General features: G+C 41.0%; 1 long non-coding RNA gene across 1 annotated transcript in view; it reads right to left on the reverse strand.

Moving 5' to 3' along the window:
• The window catches only part of LOC131554905 (uncharacterized), a 28860-nt gene extending 17444 nt beyond the window's left edge, over positions 1 to 11416 (reverse strand). Inside the window, exon 1 of the long non-coding RNA XR_009274469.1 lies at positions 11363 to 11416. This is a non-coding gene — a long non-coding RNA (uncharacterized LOC131554905). The remainder of the gene's footprint in view (positions 1 to 11362) is intronic.
• Between the last annotated feature and the right edge of the window lie 7440 nt (positions 11417 to 18856).

The following is an 18856-nucleotide window of genomic DNA, read 5'->3' on the forward strand; positions in this document are numbered from 1 at the left end:
TGTATTCTTCCTAAACTGAGTTCCAGGTGTTTGAAATTATTATTTACTTAAGAAAGGGCAGAATGTGCCAAAGCCAAATTCACAAATCTACACTTTAATTTTTTCACTTTGAGATGAAGACAACGGCTCTGCTCAAGAATGCTCAGCAGTGTGGGAGCTACAGAACAACTGCAGCTCGCCAAAGAAGCTGGATTGCCTGTCTGTGGGAAAATAAAGACTTCTTGGAATTGGTTTCAGCCCAAACAGAACAAAAAACATAAAAAAAATAAACACAACAAACCCCCAAATCCTCAAATGCTGGAAACTTGTTGGATCTATTACCAATTCAGTAAAATTAAAAAAAGATAAGTTGCATTAAGCCACAGAGGTTCCCAGTGACGCTGGTCCGAGGGCACATGTCACCAGGCCATCCATGACCAACAGCTCCCAAATTTCAGGGAGGACCTGCCAAACCCAGCCATGAGGCAACACTTCCTTTCTTCCTCAGAAAATTTCCAGTGAGCAGCAACAACTGTTCTTGTGAAAGCACACCCTGGTCTTGGAGAGCAGAGATAATTTGAAAATGAGGAGTAATCAGAGCTTGCTGTTGCCACCAAGACTACCCAGGGACTTAGTGCTGCATTAGTATGCTAATTAATTAATATTAAAATTTTTTATCACTTCATAGAAATTAAAATTTTACTTTTTTTCCTAAACATTTTAAGTCTTTAAAAATGTGTTTCAACAAGCCTGTTAACAGAACAAGATTTTTAATATTGGCTTGGGTGATTCAGACAAAATCCCGTTATTTTACGCAGTAAAATCTCATTGAATCTCCATTAGGAAGTCTAGGGGAAAACCCCACTGGATGATCATTTGACGTCAAATCTGGCACAACACAACCTGGAGATATCTGACTCATGGTGCTGGGAGAGACTTGGAAACTTCCAAGGAGTCTTTCCAGTGTTTAAACCAATTTCACTCCCTGGGAGAGAACAAATCTGAAAACAAATTTGCCTCAAGAAATTCTCGGGTGACCCCATTCAGGAAGGGATTGGCTTTCTCTTAAGGAACTGGTTGGGAATTCCCATTTAGGTTTTATGGAGGATGAAAATGGACATTTTGGGGTTTTTGGTAGTTGTAGTTGGTAGTTCCCTACAAATGGGAATTAATAATTTATACTATCAACTCTGGTTATTAAAACCTCTCTGAGTCTCTTTTGTTTTTTAAACAGAAAAAGTAAAACAGTATCCATTAATTTCCTGATATTTTCATTCATTACCATTAATATCCTGATATAGGGCATCAATTAGTGGACCTGTAAGTACAAAGACACACACAAATGGTATCTGGGTTTATCTGCAGATCCCCTGGCATAGAAACTGTTTTTGCAAAAACCACAAGGTTCTGGATCCCAATTCACATCCTGGTTAATTCTAAGAAAATTTTGTCAGCAACGGAAAAAAAAAAATGGTCCTCCATTGTTAAAAGAACATAAAGTGGCTTTGAAACAATAAAAAAATTTAGAATTTTCACATAAATTGCAAAATTCCTTGTCCATCAGTGCATGAGTGTGAAAGGAGAAATAAAACAAACACCACCTCCTTATCACAATCAGATTGGGCAATAAACCTACAGAAAGACTTACTCCTGTTCTTACAGAAATAACTACTTCAGTTAAATGTTTCTAGAAGGAAAGTGAACTTCAAAGTTTACTTTCTTGCTTTCCTGCAACAAAAAAGCTGCTATCAAAATGGTATTTCAAGCTTGCATGTTTGGGGCATTTTCAGGGCATTTTCTGCTAAATCTGTTCCAGAATATAAGTACATAAGATTAATTGGAACCTGAACTTTTAATTGATGTGTTTGACCAGTTTTAATCCATCAAATCTTCAAGTTTGAAACCTTTGATATCACTTGACAGAGCTGTTCACTGGGATTCATTACCCAAAGGTTGCAGATCCAGGAACAGGGACAAGGTCATGGCAAGACGGAAGTGATGATCCTGCTGCCTCAAGAACAAACACTTCAGCTTTTCCAAAAGGACTTTTTCCTCCACTTTCAGATTAAGCTTTTGTAGGGGCTGTGTCAGAGACTCATCAACTCTTAAATCAGACTTTTCATTGGCTTCATGAATCAACTCTTTATGCTCATGCAAAAACTTGATCACCAACCAGATTTTTGTCAGCCTGAGGGGGACACAGAAACCTGCCTGCCTGACTTCAAACAGCAGATGACTACCTGTGACCAGTGCCAAGTCATACCAGGCTGCCATCAATTTGCCCTGTAAAATCTTTTGCTTCCTTAATTTAAACACAGCAGTATGAATACTCCATCTGAAAGAGGGAATGTTCAAAGCCTTAAAATGTTGCCATATCTCATCATTGCTTGTGTTGGGGTTTTTTTTAACACATTGACCATGGCTCAGTTGTATTCCATAGCACACTTATTTCTAATTAGAACCTAGAAGGCCAGTAGAACAGATAAATTCTAAATATATGCTGATTCCCTGATGATAATAGTGACCATAATGGCATTGGTTTGTGTACCTCTATGAAAAATCAAACTTTTTACTACACATCTGGTACTGCCTTAAATAGTTTTGAAATTCAGTCTGAAACTACAATAAAAGTCTTTAAGCTTATGTACAGCTACACTTTCTTTCAAAAAGGTGAATCCTCTAGTGAGTCATTGAAAAGACATGCATATCTCACCGTGGAAAAATATAGTTATGGACTGATTGAAGGGAGAAGGTGGAACTGAATAAATCCTGTCTGACTTTCTCCTTACATCAGGTAAGGGATGCACACTTTTGCTCATACATTCCACACTCAAGGCATGATTGGCTAGCCAGAATTTGCCTAAACAAGGTCCTGTGCATACTCCAAAGAATTCTAGCAAGCCCTGTTTTGTTCCTGCACATGGGTAACACTCCTGGAAACAGCTGAGTGTTTCCACAAACAACATTCCTATTTGTCATCTTTGCAGAAGGAAAGCATCTAGAACCATTTCAGAAGCAAGCACCATTTCCTCCAGCTTTATTTACAAAAGATTCGACTTCCCTAAAGCCAATTGTAATTAAAGCTCCATATGGTAGGTCCCTTTAAAAAAAAAACAACCCTGAATTATCATCTCTGTAGAGTTGTACCTCAATGTAAGTAAAAAGAAAAGCAGCTTCTTTTCCTGACAACCCAAAAATGTGTCAAGGCATATATTTCTCAATCCTTGGCCCTGTTACATTTGGAAACCTCATGGTCTCCCCTTGTTCTATAATAATATCTAAATTAAAATTAATTGCTTGGCATCTTGATTGAACTTTTTATCCCTGACACTGCCACCAATAATTAGCTTAAAGCAAGTTTTGCTGAGTTGTAGAATCATAGAACATCCTGAGTTTTGTTCTCCAGGAACACTTCCAGGGATCCAGGGGCAGCCACAGCTCCTCTGGGCAGCCTGTGCCAGGGCTCACCACCCCCACTTTTTTTCCTGCTCCATGCTCTTGGTTAATACTTACTTTGCACAGATATTAATAATCAATAGAAACTATCAATGCAGAGCTCAATGAACAAAAAAGAAAGGCACACTCAAGACAGTAAATTCACAATTTCTCAGCAAGCCTTTAATGCAAGCAAGGTTGGCAAAAGGAAAGCAGGAAAAAAACAAGGAGGACTGGAATTGGAGCACAGGAAAACAAAAGGAATAAAAAACACAAGAAGAAATCCTAAATAGGAACGATGATGGCTCAGTTAGAAGGAGCAATTCAAAGTAATGATTATGGAAAGGAGTGAGGGGATGAAGCAAAGAGAGGAAAAAAGGCATGAAGAAATGGAGTTCGGGTTAGTTTGATATGTTGAGAGGAGAAAATTACTCAGACACAGAATTTTATCATGAACATTTGAAGGCCCATGTTTACATTTTTACAACGAACAGGATTTTTTGTTTTTCATTTGTAATTCTCTAAATTTGGAACAAATAGTAGGAAACCAGTTCCTCAGAATGTCTGCTCCTGGGTGGCATGACACCTAACCCATGATGTCAGATGTAGCCTGAAAAGATCTCTCCCTCCAAAGGCACCTCCAGCCCACACAGATAAATGTGTGGATGATGCCAAATGTTTTCAGCTTGAGGTGCATCAGCACCCACTGGATGGAGGCAGAGTGAGCCTCCCACTCCAGCCGTGTTTCCACAACACTGGGGAAGCCTCACAGTCCCCCTTGCTAAACATTTTGCCATCCTAAATTGAACGGTTGTGAAGACATTAACAGAGCAAACCCCAGGTTTTATGTTACACCATTCATGATGCTGTCTGTGTTTGACAAACCATGTCCTGATTCAGAAGTATTCTGCTGGGAAAACCTTTGGGTTATACAAGCAGAATATCCTCTTTCCAGTTTCCTTGAAAATGAAATCCCATTATTTCCCGAAATTAGTCAGAGGAATCCACATTCTCTCACCACCATGCCAGGATGTAATGCTAGAGGATGTTCTATTCCTAAAAACATGATGAAACTTAGGGTGTTTCAATCCCTGGTCCAAATTTAAGATTCATATCCTCAGATGCATTCCGAGATTATAATAATTCAACCATGAAACCAGATAAATCTCTGTATCCTTCCTGCCAGTAAATTAGGTTTTTGCCAGCAACAAACTGCTTTGCCAGACACACAAATGTTTAATTACCATTACTTCATGTAAACTCAACAAAACACAACAAATTTGTTTGAAAAAAGAAATCCCAAAAGATAGCCTAGCCTTGGAGAATAGAAGCAAGTAGTTCCCATATTAATCCCAACAGCTGTCAGACTTAAATTAGCAGTCTGGAGATCTAATGCCATGACAAAAAAATGTCATCCCTTATGCAAATCATGTTATGAAATATCCAGGAATAAAACCTCTTCCTTCTATTAACTATTGCAACAACACCAAGAAATCACTGCATGTAACATTTTCCATGGAACAGAAAGAATAAATTAATAAAGAAAATCTCCAGTTCACACCACACCTGTTGAACGAGATCTTTATGACTGCTCAGGTTTGACATCAGGAGCATGGGCCAAGAATGCAAATATGTTGTGAGAAAGAATTCAAGAGTGAAGATGAAGACCCAAGTGATATTTTTATGCTGCCCTCTCAAAACCTTTAAGAAAGAAGGCAAAATGAAGAGAAAGAGGGAAAATTACCTGAGAGAAGCTGTGGTTACCCCAACTCGGTGAGTGCTTAAAGCAAGGTTGGTGAAGCACCTTGGTCTGGTGAAAGGGGCATCGCAGGGGGTTGGAACCAGATATTATTAAGGATTCCTTCCAACCCAAACCATTCCATAATTCAAGTTATGAATTTGTATTAAGAATGGCCCTGTTACAGTGAAATCATCTGAAAATATAAGCTACTATAAACCAGTCATTGAGCATATTTGCACAAAACGTTGATAATGTTCCTTTTTACACATTTAAAAGTGCACACTGGTGTACACTGAATTCTATTTTTTTATAAAGATCTATTTTTTAGGCCACCAACAAACTGCGAGAAAGCTTAGAAAATTCTAAAATAGCAGAACATCCATTGGGGACTAATCTTTTAAAATCTTTACAAACATCACCAAAACAGAACATAAAATTATCTGTGTGTAAATAACAATTTATTTCCAGTGCAGGATAAAAGCAAACCCACAACCAAACAACACAAACAATAAACAAACAAGGTGAGGAGGTGATGTGAGCTGGATTAAGAAAGACTGTGAACAATAAAGGCTTATGTTGCAGTTGGGCAAAAAGCTGTCCCTCTTATCTTCTCATTTCCAGAACGTATTTATATATTTCTTAAAATCAGCCAGAGTTATAGCATTCCTCCTCAGCTTGGGAGTTAGGAGCAACGTTTTTTTCCCAAGGATAAGGGGCAGGTCAGGCAAGCTGGAGAACTCTGAAACACACTTCTCCCATAACTGTTTTTCCATTCTATTGTTTGACTTGTTAATCTATACACCATACCTAAGAACAAAGCGTGTAACACAAACATTAAGGCAACAGACAAGTTTTGTGGGCATATTTTACATTGCAAATGCTGCTAGACAGAACAAATCCCACTTGTTTTGTTTCAAACACCAAATGTGTAACCCAGGAAAGGTAAACGTGTGTTAAACTGGGTCCCAGCAGGTTTTAAAAGCCATTCTCACCTGGCTGGACGCAGCAAGGCAGGAATTTCCACGGTATGTGGGTGCCACCTGCTGCCCATCTCCAGCGCTGGATCCTTTCATTCCAGCGCCCTCCCTGAGCACGTTACAGAACTGGAATTTATTTTGAATAAATGCAACCACACAGAACATTCACTGCAAAGTTCTCTGCAAATCAATGCCAGGGGATAAAATTTATTCAGAATTCCCATCTTACAAGAAAAAGGATCAATATGCTTCAAATTTGAGGAATCTTTAGCCCCAGGCCACTCTACCTCACTGCTGACACAGAAACATAACCTGTGAACCATGAACTGCAGCTTTTATAGCACCGACGTCAAACAGCTCCTCATGCAAGGAGAGCCTCAGCACGAAAACACAAAAGTGCTCTCAGAATAAGACAATAAAACTCAATTAAGCCTGAAAGAACTGCAGGGCTTCTCACTCCTGATATCCAAACCATATTATCTCTAAGCTTACCTGGAAAAAGCTCCACAATCTGGGACAATATTTTTCACAGGCAGAAAAAAAAATCCATTAATACTGCTACTACTTCTGTTTACTGCCTGGCTTAGATGATTATCAGATTTACAGGGCCACATCAAAGTTTGACTGATGGATTTAACACCGGGTTATGGTTTTGGCCACTGGCACTGTCACAGTGTCCCTGTCCACCCTCTGAGGGCACTGTCTCTCTGGGATGCTCATCCCAGGCAGAAGGAGGGGGAGATGAAGGCTAAGGAATCTGAGCACTCTGGGAACATGCAAGAAATAATAAAAGCCACAATCTGCTTCCAGGAAACACAATGGACAGGGAATATAGACTCAATCCCTTGTGCTAAACCTTGGAGAAATTAAAATTCATATTCTGTTCAAGCACCTGCTCAGATCCTGGCATTTGAGGAAAGTCAAATAAGGCTGGGATTTATCAGCTCTGGAAAACTTTAGAGCAAGGTTGTTTATCTTTAGCAGGTGTGGCTTAAATAGTAAATGCAAATTAAGCCAATGCTGGGAGATAAACAGGAAGATAATTAGCAACAAGCAGTATCACACTACAGTAGGCCTAAGGATTAGCTCTAAACACGCATTTTCAATTTCTGATTTCTAGGATATTCAGTGCTGTTTTCTATTCCACTGTTAATAATACTCCGACCCAATTCAGCTCATTAATGTGGACATATCACATTAATAAATGGACAAAGCAGCCAAAAGAAATTTTAAAAATTGACTTTTCATCTGTCTGCCCTGAAAATCAGGTTTTTTGGAAGGCTACGACATATCTATCTACAGACTAGTTTCAAGCAGCAAATAGGCAGCATTCAATTCCATTTTCCAGCTCCCTTTCTGGACAATTTTTCTAAAGACAAATATAATTCCCTCTCTCCTTTGTGTCATTCATCCTCAACTCTGCCACCTTTCCCAGGACTCATCCTGTAGAAGATGTTATTGCACGAAGTCCATTAGGAAACGTTTCTGCAATTCATTAAACATTCAGCAATGAATTTGAAACTAGTATTTTTGGAGACGACCCTGCATGATGTCAAAACTCTGAACTCAAGAGCAGGATCATAAAAAACTTATGAAAAAAATTAAATGAAATAAAGCTGCCTTCCTCTTTCTCCAGGAGCAGCTGAAACAGAAGTGCTATGCTGGAGTTTTATTTCAAAATGCTATAGCATAAGGCTTCCATTTTTTTACAGTGAGAGAAAAAGTGAAAAGTGTTGAAATTATATGAAGAGAACAATAAAATTCTCATAATATGGAAAGAGAAAAAAAAAAGCAGGAAGCAAAGGAAGATCCCATTAAGGCAGCAAGGAGAGGATTAAAAGTGGCAATGACTCAAGTTTCCCTTAAAAAAAGAAAAGAAACAGAACAGCTGAGAGCAGATAGAGTGAGAAAGTTGTTAGGAAACCTGTCACACAAAGCAGGGGACACTGCTCAGATCCTAGAGAGTTCCCTTGTACACCCCAGACGCTCATCAGCAAATGGAGTTTTAACACTCTGTGCCATCCTGCAGCTCAGAGAGGAGTGGGATACATTTTCAACCAGCATGATTTAATGTTATTTGAGTTGACCTATTTCCTTCAGTTATCCTTTTAAGGGAAGCTTGGATTCTGCAGAAAGCAAAAGGGCTCAGTTCCACATTCTGCCAGGAACCTGCTTGGTGTCTCTGATCATATACCTATTTTTCTTTGCCTCTGTTTACCTTCTCATTCAGTTTCTTGGCTTTATTCTGGGCCTCAAAGGGCTGGAAGAGAAATCAATGTCTACACTACCAAACTGAGAAACACAGGGAAGAGAAAGGGGAAGTTACTTTGGATTATGTGCAAATTTCTCATATTATTTATTTTTTTTCCCTAACCAGTAGAAAACGCCAGGAAGAAAAATCATCTCAGACAAAGAAAATCTGACTCAGCATAAGACACTTTCTTCAAGTACTGTAAGAAAAATATTGGAAATGAGGAGCAAGCCCTGCAGCTGATGTTTTCTTCTACACCCCCGGAGCAGAATTCTCCCACTGAAGGACCAAAGTTACAGCTGGGTGTGCCACCTCAAAGTTGGCCATTTTGCTCCATTAACACAACCTGGAAGGGGGTTTGATGACCTTAAATATCAATTGGACTGAAGCAAAGTGGTTCCTCAACTTCATGGTGAGAACATCTCTCTTTCAGGCTCTGCTTTGCTGGGGTTGGAAAATGGAAAGACAGCTCTGATTGCAGTCAGCCTGGGAATGGGGTTGCTTCCCAGGAAAGCGTGGGAGAAGGACAAATGAACTCTCATTTCGCACATTTGAGGTAAAGCACTTTCAAACAGCAGGTACTGGATTTCCTGAGTGCACCTTCAGTGCTGGAGACTAAACACTGGAGTACAGAACAAGCATTTAGCTCAAGCACTGATGCTTCATTTCAGAATTATCATTAAAATCCAAATTCTGCACACAACCTTGACTTACAAAACCAACCAACCTAAACCAAAACAAAAATTCCCTTCACAAAAATCAAAATAACACAACACTGAATGAAAGGAGACCAACACAAATAAGCTCAAAACCATGCCAGACTGTTGCCTGTCCCATTGTTTGTTTGGGAACAAACTTTCACCATAACCAAGAGCTTGCTCTTTTGCACCTCTGTCCTTCCTTTCCATTGTGGAAGTCTTTTGTGGTACAGAAAAGCTGCTACTCTCCACAGTAAAATACATGGGAAAAAAACCCTACAAATAAAAAGGTAACAAGTGCAATGGTGTATTTACAGAACGATATTTCTGACTCACTAACCAAACTTAGACTTATTTTCCAAGCCTGGCATAGCATCACTTCAAATGTGAGACAAAACAAACTAAATTCATGTCTTTTCGCTCAAGCAGCCTTCACCAAAAGATGTGTTTGAGAGGCTGAATCAGAACAAAATAAAGAGTATACAAGGAAAAGGCTAGTCACCTGCAGTGATTTTCAGGCATGCACAAAGTGTTGTGCAGGACAAAACTGTGATTTATTCCTATATCAATTAATGCAAAGCACTTCTTTATTTAAATTCTTTCTTTACATGCTCACTGCCTGAGCAAGTGATGGTAGTAACAATGCTTTTATCTAAGGAAATATTTAATGCCTGCTGAGCTTAATGTCCTCAGTCTCCAGTTATAAATGACTTGTATGATCATCCTCTCCGGCAGCATGGCAGGAACCAAAGGGAGAGGCCAAGCTTTTTTTGTTGGGTCATTTTTTCTCTCCTAACAACATTGCTGTTTTAATACAGAAATCTCAGAACAGCAAAGTCTGCAACTCTATTCTTTGAGACTCAGCAGATGTCTTTAAAACACTTAGTCTATTAAAGCTTATAAAGCATGATTAATGACCTGAGAGCTGCTGATCTGAGGTGAAAGATTCAGCAAAATTTGCCCAATGGCTTTTGCAGATTTCTGTGCTCTACATTAGAAACCAAAACCATCAGTGTAATTATTTCACAGAGGCTCAGATGCAACGCTCAAAAAACCTCTCCAAAACACTAAAAAGCAACTCAACAAGCAAAGGTGAAGAGCTCTGAAGCCCCAAAACCCCTGCTTCTGTTTGCTCCTTTTTGTTTTTCCATACTAGTGCAGCCAGAAATTTATTTATCTTATCTGGGTTTTTTTTTCATAAGACCCCATTAGAGTTCTACCCAATTTCAACAACTTTTTATACAGATGAAAAAGAAGTTATATTTCTACAGACTTTTCATTCTACAGACTTTTCATTCTAGCCAAGGGCATGGGATAGTAGCTCTCATTATAGACATTCCCCATTTAAAAACCACTGCCCTGCAGTGCTAATTTGTGTGGTGAAAGTATCACTTTGTTCTGCTTAAAGAACAAAAGATTTCAAATAGTTTTTTAAAAAGTTTTGACCAGAAATTACATCATTTTGTATTCCTTTTTGAATCTGAAAGGGGTAGCAATTTTGAGAGAAATAAAGGCTTCTCAGCTAAACATCAAGCTCAAACTATTATATACTGATGGAAATATGATCCCTGTCTGATTCATTGAAATATTTTTCTCATCATTCTATGTTGTCACCTTATTTCAAAGGCTTCCATACCTTCTTCGTGATTTCTCATGGACAACTCCTCACAGCATTGACTCCTTCTCACTACAAACAACAACCCCTAACTATCTTCACAACACAACCAAACTCCAACTCTCTCCACACCCAGCTAACCCACTCTTTTGTAGCACTCATCTTCTTATTGGACACAGCTGTGGCCTATTAAGAGCAGGCCTGTTTCTAATCTTTAGTGATTAGTACAGCTGCAACTCCTCAGGTGTGAGATTACCTTCTGCACTATTCTCTTACATTCTATCCCTCCACAACTCTATTTCAGAAGAAGTTGTTGCTCTTCTATTATTTATCTTTGCTTATCTGGTGAATAATAAAAGTACTTAGAACCTTGAATTAGAGCATAACTTCTTGCTCTCAAGTTTCCAAAAGAAGCAGATGTGCAAAAAGGGCTAACTCAGGATTTGCTTCTCAGTTGCCTTACTACTAAAAAACAAATTAAACTTGTCCTTTTTTGATAAAAACAAGTCATCTCTTGTTCAGTCATTCCAGGCTCTAGTAAAAATGTCTCTCTTTCTGTGTACAAAAAAATTGCTGGAGTTATTAAATAATGCTTGTTGTCATAGATATTACAATAGTTCTAGTAGCATTACATTGCAATGGTTCCATACTGCTACAGTTTCTTACCTCCTTGATGTTTCTGGCAGGCAACCCCTCCAGGCACCGACTCGTCCTTGCAGCAGCCAACTGACTCCAGTTCCCCCCCAATCCACTCTTTTATAACACTCTTCTTATTGGCTACAGGTGTGGCCTGTTAACATCAGGCCTGCTCCTAATCTTTAGTAATTGGTTCAGCTGCAACTCTTTAGGGGGTAAGATTACATTCTACACCACCTTCATTTACCCATACTGTGTCCCCCTACAAATGCTGATCCCAGTATGAACCCAAAGGGGGGCATAACTTATTACTGGTTTCCACTTGGATGTTGAGCTGCTGACTGTTGAAATCATTCATCCAGACAATTCCTTATCCATGTCACACTCCACCCATCAAACCCCTATCTTTCCAATTTAGCAGCAAGGGATGTTGGGGGTGATCTTGCAAAACTCCAAGCAGGTGAAAAATTGTACATTAATGTTATAGATGGGTAATGAGATTATTTGCTCTCACAGTTAAGGGATGAATATTGTGTGAATATTAAGAGAAGCTTTTGTAATGTATAGTTATGTTATTGTACTTCAAATGTCCTCTATGATTATGTTCTCCCTAGAGTTCCCTTCCCCCCTGTATTGTGTCCATCAGACAGCTGGAGTTGTCCAGGACAGATAAAAAGAAGGCTGCACATGTGCCCCTTGCATGGGGCAGCTGGGAATGGAAAAGCTTGGTGCTTAGAGGGTTCAGCATGGCAACCCCTGACCTGCCACCAGTGACATGAAAGCAGTCTCCACTGATAAATGACAAAGAGCTGACTGACAGACTTTAGGAGGGGCCAGGGCTGGCGGATGCAACCCCAGGGCTGTAAAAGATTCAGCATCCATCTTGAAAACGAACCAGCCATGTGGGCAGTTCCAGGAGTTCCTCATTTAGTCCTTTTTTTGTATTCTTGTAAAGGTTTAATAAACCTTTTAAAATTTTCAAGGTGGGCAGTTGTTTCTCACAATTAATTAATAGAGTACAATGCCACTGCTTTGCAAACTGAACTGGGGAGTTCCCACCACTTTTACTTACACTGCAGTTTTCCCAGGAACAGATTAATAAATAAGCTTAGAAGTAAGACACAGAGAAAGAAGAAAATTTCTTCGTTAGTGGAAAGCTCTTCCCCATGGCCATGTGAGTGCCGCTCCTAATCTGTCACTATAAAGAGTGATTAGGAAGCAATCTAAGCAATCCCTGGGCTCACCCCCTGCCTTGATTCATTGATCCTGGTCCTTCTGAAGTGTTCCACGAGCTCATGAAATCTGGACAGGATGGGATCGGGGTTTTGCAGGGCTTGGTTTTTGGCAGCAGGGGAGCCATGAAGATGTCACCTGTGCAAAGCTGCTGGAAGATTCCTCCCTGCCCAGCAGAGCCACTGGCTGGTGGCTCTGAAGATGGACATGCTGCTACCAAAACTGGGCCAATGAGAGAGCCTGGCAACAGCTCTGTGATGACATAGTAAAGACTAAAAACCCAAAGTCACACAGTTTTGTCTCTAATCAGATAAGAGGAAGAGGTGAGAACACCTAAGGGAAAACATGGAAACACCAGGTCCCTGGAGGAGGGGGGGGAGGTGCTCAAGGTGCTGGAGCAGAGGTTCCTCTGCAGGCCCTGCTGAACACAATGGCGAAGCATTTGTTGATTTTTTTGTTTCTGTCCTCAGCTGTAGCGGGGCAGGGTGAGCGAGTGACTCTCCTGGGTGCCTGGCACTAGGTCAGTGACAGACCACAGCAGCTCCCAATCAGAGCAACAGGGAAATAAGTGAAATGGTGTAGGAAATAACCAGAGGGTTTACCTTGGGATAAGAGGAGAAAGATGAAGAATTATGAAACTTTTTTCAGATTATTTAATCTTGTCCTAGGCAGTATTTAAGCTGTCTCCCTTACACTTGGTATTAGACTGGCACCATACGGCTAAATAGGTAACAGTGACTGAAGATAGTTTTATATAAAAATATCACTTTGCATTCAGTCTCCAAGATTCAAGTTCATACACATTCTTTGGCAACACAACCAGCCATGTGAACTCCATTCAGCTGCCAAAACCACCAGTATTTAGGGACAAATCCTGTCAACTTTACTCCCTTTCCTGTGAATACAGTTAGAGACTGAGCAAACTTCCAGGTTAGAAGTGGATGGGCAGTGTTGACAGCTCAGAAGAGATTAGGAAACAGAGAGTACTTGCTGCCCTTGAATAGCTCTCAAAGCCCTTTGTGTTGAGGCAATTAAGCATCAGTGTAATGATCACCCAGCCCCAAGCAGGGACACAGAGCTTGTCCTCCCTCACAATGCCCTCCTGTGCTGCTTTGAACAGTGGCAGCAGCTTCCCTGACTAACAGCACAAGGTGAGGTTGATTCCTGGCACCATCAAGTACCAGAGGCACAACCAGATGCTGGAGGGAAAAGATATTTCAATGTTTAGAAGCTGATGGTCATCAGCAGTCATGGTTGTCTTCTGCCTCCTGAACAAGGCACCCTCTGTGAGCAGGCATTTCAGAGAAATCATGGAAAAGCTGTCACATTAGTTACTCTCATGACAAAAGCAGTTTGTGATATTTCCTACCCCCTTCCCTCCAACATCTGCTCATTCCTGCCCTCCTGAACTTTAACAGCCCCTCCTAACATCCCAACTCATCCTGTAACCCAGATTGATGAAATAATCCAACTCTGAGGGGAAGGAAAAAGCCCACACATGCACACACACCTAGTTCAGAATAAAAAATAATTTGAAAACAGGGAGTGAGTGCTTTCTTTTTTCCAGTGCTGATTATTCCACTGAATTTGTTTGTGCTGCACCCTCACAAAGAAATGTGTGGGTGGTAAACTGTGCTGCAGGATGACAAGCAACCAGGCAGCTAGGAAATCACATTCCTTTTTTGTTTTTTCCAGGATATAGGAACATTTCTAGGAGTGCCATGCACCTGCTTATGGGCCCAGGGATTTGGGTAATCTTTGGGATTACCTTCAACAGGGCGCTTAGTAAGGCACAGGAAGCTGTTACAGAAATATTTTGGACACTTAAGATGACAACAGCAGAATCTATCCGGCTTTTAAAATTAGCAATGTCAAAATAATGAACAGGAATTATGACAGCAGCCTTGTATGAGGAAGTTGTGATGTTCTGAGATATAGACCATTCAAATATGTTACACAGGCAAAATAAAATGTCCCTTGGAGTTCTGAGCAGCTACAAAGTCCCAGAAAGAAAGACAATATTTTGTCAGAAATACCAAATTTTTCAAGCTTCCAAGTGCATGAAACTTGTTAACTTTTTTCACCAGAGCCTTGCATGTCTGATTTTAACTCCTTAACTTTTATTTCTTCATTAAGTCTGTCTGATCATAACACCTTAATCAGATTTAAAGTCGCACAGATTTCCCAGGATAAAAACAGGCAGGCCATGTTGCTTCCATGGCCAGGGTAACAGCCTGGCGAGCTGTGGGGCCTCAGGTTTAGGTCATACCACAGTGGGGCTGTGACCCCTTAAAACCTGTATTGCAAAATTGTCTATTCTTTGATCCCTGAGGCACGGACTCTTGAGGGCATTTGTCAGGAAAGGGATAACAGATCACTGTGGGCCGTGAAACCCTGCTCAGCCACCCGAGGAGACTGCCTCTTTTTGCCAAATTCCGGCTTTTTGGACAATCCTCAGCAGCTCAGGACATGCATAAGCACATATGGTGAGTGTTACAGGAGGTTTTCTTAACCCAGGCACTCTTTGAGCTGAATGGAACTCGTGAAGGAGCTGTAGGCAAAACATGATGGATCACTGGCACGCTTTCCTTGCCACACTTCTTTCGTCACTGCAGGATGTGCTCAAGATCAGCTGCCCTCAAGCCTGCCTTTGGCTGAGAGCCTCTCCCCTGCTGTTGTTTTCTTCCTCTCAGCCTAACAGGACTCCCTGAGCAAGGAAACCACGTCCCTGTGATTCTCTGTTGGGAGAGTTCCCATCCTCTGCTCCCTCCTCCTGTGCAGAGGAGCCTGCTGAAACTGCTTTTCCCTCCCAGTGTCAGCCATAGTGCAAGGAATTGAGCAGAACGGAGCATGAAATTTAGTCTCCAGTAAATATGAGGGTAATTTAACCAGATGGCTGTAAAAAAATAACATTATAGAGTACAAGCTATGGGTAGGCAATTGATGTTTTCTATTAAATATCATTACAATGACTCAGATTTGGGTACCTGTCCTCTCTGGAACAGCTCTGAGAGGGAGACAGAAACAGGCACTGACTTCACAGCTCTCAGAGGGGGAAGGATTGGTCTCAGCCTTTTGCCATCCTCAATACCTACCTAAATTGAGATACAGACATACAACAGGGCCTGTCCTATCCTTACTGTTTTTACTCCATGAAAATCTTTTATTTGTTTATAACAGCTCTTTATAGAAAGTTTTGTGTAATCAAAGGCTGCATGTTTCATATTCTACAATTACTGGAAGGTTGAAGAAATTCTATTTTGTTTCATTATCTCTAGGTTACTCCTTCAATATTCCTTCAATTTCTTCATGAAAAGAGGCTAAAGCAAGGTGGGGGTGGCCTCTGCTCCCAGGTGAAGAGGGACAGGATGATAGGGGCTGCCCAGGGAGGTTTGGAGTCCCTATTCCTGAAGGTGGCGTGGAAAGGTCTGGACGTGGCACTCAATGCTCCAGGCTGGTGACAAGGAGGGGATCACTCACAGATTGGATTCAGTGATCTTGAAGGTCTTTTCCAACCTAAACAATTCAAAACCCTGTCTGCCCAAGCTGGCTCCACTGGTATCACTCCCCTTGATATCCATTTATCCCAGGCAATTACAGGCAGGATATGCTCCAGCAAATCCTTGAGCACCATTCCAGGTCCTTCCTGAGCACCTGAGCAGTTCCTGCCTGCTCCTAGGGCACACTAAATCCATCTGCTGGGCTGGCTGCAGCAGGAAAAGAAGACAAAGGAGTTGTTTAGTTGCTTGTGGATCCCTCTGGGCTGATGGGATCATTGCTTGGCTGCTCAGGGTGGTGCCAGGGCAGCTTTGTGGCACGGGAAGGATATAAAATGTTCTAATAATGCTCCTGATGGCCTGGCTCAAAGCAGTGACCAGAAAAGTAGGTCAGAAAGGAAATCTTGTTGCTCCAAACAGGACAGTGGCAGCAGTCCACTGCACAGGCACAGGGTTTATGTAAGGCAGTGGCTGGGGCCGCTGCACTTCGAGTTTCAACACCAACACAAAGCCCAGCACAAAAAATGCTTTTCTGTTCCACAAAAAAAGCAGGAGCCAGCCTGTGCATGAATGTAGAAGGGCACACATATCCCCAGCACCACAGCTGTGTACTAATCTAAATATTCCAATTCAATTAAAGAACATTTCTTTCCCTCAGACACAAAGGATAGACTAAAACAATATTTTTGAAGGCACAAGATAAAGTTGTCTGTAGTTATTCCTGTGGCATCCTGCTCTATTCCCAGTTATTCCAGGGTTTCTACATGCCATCCCACCAGAGCAAAGAGACCTTAAAAGGGTGTAATCAGCTCCCTGGCCTCTCTGCAAGAGATATAACTCATGGAAAGGGATGTCTCAGCAGTGCTACCCAGCTCTCACAGGAATCACTATCAGCTGTGGAACCGGAGTATGCTATGCTGTTCCCACATTTTCAGCCACCAAAGTCCAGTGAGAATGACAGGCAGAGAGATACAGAAAGCATCAGTTATGTGACACACTGGGAGTTGGTTGACACCGAGCCAGATCCCAGGACAAAGCAGGGAAAAGTGGCTTGAAGCAACCTGAGTTTGCCTCCATCATTTTAATCTTTACATCAGGGTGCTGGGAAAGGGAAGCTGGGGTCATCTTCATGCTTCAGGCTGCTCCTGGACTCTCATTGATTAAATAAACAGATTTGGTTTAGAGACACAGTCTTATTCAGGGAACTAAATAATAAAATGGACACTTCTGTGCAGCATAAATATTTGCTCATCAGTGACTCTGCTGCTGGCCCTGCTGACTGTGCTCTTTTTGGATCCTTGTTTTTGATATGCTCCAGTTTCCAGAGCCAGCACCTGAGCTGATCCCCAGGGGCAGCAATAAATGCTTGGCAGTGGTAGGACCCAGAGGCTAAAATGTCTTTTGGAGTGACAGGATCTTCAGCACATTGGGAAGTAACCAGTTTGGAAATCATTCTCTCACACTGAACAGCCTGCCTGGAAAGGGCTGATCAAACAAAACAAGTCTCTTTCTCTAGTAAACATACCAGGTAAATGTATTCAACTAAAGAAACCCTCTAGTGGATCATGTGCACATTTATTTTGACATTAAGGGGAATATTTCATCCTAAATGCTTTGGGCTGTGCATAAACTTACCCTGGGCCAGGAACAACAGCAAGAGCAGAAAAATCAGCTGTGGCCTCCAGCCCCTGGAGCAGCCCATTCCCTGCTCCAGAGTTTGCTTAGCAGATTTTCCAACTCTTCTAGGCCTGACCTTTCACTTGTAGCCCTCTGTTGACTGTAAATGACCGGGCAGTGACTGTAAGATTTTAATATCTCTCATCTATCACAATGGGCCATTAAAGCTGATGCCTATAAACACACAGAGCATGGGGTTGCTGGGTCTGCTGCACAGTCTGGACTTAACACATTCCTGATAGGCTATTAAAAAACAACTGCATTGCTTTAAATCTTATTTTGGATGGAGCATTTTCATGGCTTGAAAAGTCAGGGTGATGGCCCCACAGAGTATTGAAGGAGCTGCATAAATAGACTTAGAAATGTGGTGTCCTGTAAGGGATTAAAATAAATATTTCAGACTCTTCATGCGTGCAAGCATTAGATGCATATCAGAGACAGGAGTTTTAAGTAATGTGGAAAAAAAGTTTAGAGAAAACAGTGAATCAAAGAGCTGTGTAGCTGCAATTTAATCAAGATGGTGTCACATTGGTGTCTGGCAAATGCTGACATCTCTTCAGAAAACCAACTTCTGTAATTTCTTTTTATTTTAAATTCTAGGAGCTAAACCTAACCAAACACTATATCAGCTCCCTTGAAGGTCATCTCTCAAGTGAAAAGGGGCTTTCATAGGCACTTTCATTAGTGCACTTCCTATGAGTGTCTCTCACTCCTTAATTAAGATTCTTAATTCTTTTATACGTAATTTTCAGATGTTACAAAGTACTTAACATTGGCATGATGGAACTCTGCTGAATATTTATAACTTTGTTTACACATTTAAATATGGTGTTTAACAGCTTTGTCCCCCCTCATATTTAGTGTGCAGAAGATCCAACAACAATTAGGGCAGCATTTACACCTCTGATCAGTGCAGATACAAGTCCAGTCATTATTTATCAAAAAATTTTACACCCTTGAATCCAAGAAAAAATGTTCACAGCAAGTCTTTTTGTGCATCAAAAATTTAGGAATGACCAACAAAATTACCAGCAAGAGGTGGCATTGTGAATCCTGCCATAATATCTGAATTTTATGAGCTTGCTAGTGCCATTGTTGTACACCAAAGAGCACTGTA

This window comes from Ammospiza caudacuta, chromosome 2, assembly GCF_027887145.1.
Source record: "Ammospiza caudacuta isolate bAmmCau1 chromosome 2, bAmmCau1.pri, whole genome shotgun sequence".
Lineage (NCBI taxonomy): Eukaryota > Metazoa > Chordata > Aves > Passeriformes > Passerellidae > Ammospiza > Ammospiza caudacuta.